Source organism: Chrysochloris asiatica, unplaced genomic scaffold, assembly GCF_000296735.1.
Source record: "Chrysochloris asiatica unplaced genomic scaffold, ChrAsi1.0 scaffold00265, whole genome shotgun sequence".
Taxonomy (NCBI): Eukaryota; Metazoa; Chordata; class Mammalia; order Afrosoricida; family Chrysochloridae; genus Chrysochloris; species Chrysochloris asiatica.
In genome coordinates this window covers 5176-5810 of record NW_006408783.1, presented here as the reverse complement: position 1 = coordinate 5810, position 635 = coordinate 5176, and positions in this window count along the sequence as shown.

The window sequence follows — 635 nt, the reverse complement described above, 5'->3', positions numbered from 1 at the left end:
GAGGGCTTTGTCCATGCCAACCTAAAGGTCAATCATGTAGACAGAGAAACATCACCATCAGGAGTAATCAGTAAATATCTATTTAATGATTACAACTGCATGGAATTAAACTTTTTTGGTACAGAAAAGCTATTTTGCCATATACATTATTGATAAAAAAGGGGGAAAAAACAGTTTGTATACATGAATGTTATAGAAATAATGGAAGCTATAAAAATGAAATCCTCCTTATGTACAATTTGCCTTTGGATAAATATCTCAAAAGAATTGGAAAATCTTTAAAAGGAGATAAATGTGTTGTTGTTAAGTGACGTCGAGTCAGTTCCGACCTACAACAACCCTAGGGTTTCTGAGGAATAGTTGGTAAGCTTGAACTGTCAACCTTGCAGTTCAAACGGCTTTGTAGTCTGGCGCATTAACCCACAGTGCCACACCAGGACTCCAGGAGATAAATTTGTTGTTGTTAGGTGCCATCGAGTCAGTACTGACCCATAGTGACCTTATGCACAGCAGAACGAAACACTGCCCGATCATGGGCCAACCTCACTATTGTTGCCATGCTTCCACTTGGCCAATCCATCTCGTTGGGGGTCTTTATCTTTTTCTCTGACCCTCCACCTTACCAAACATGATAT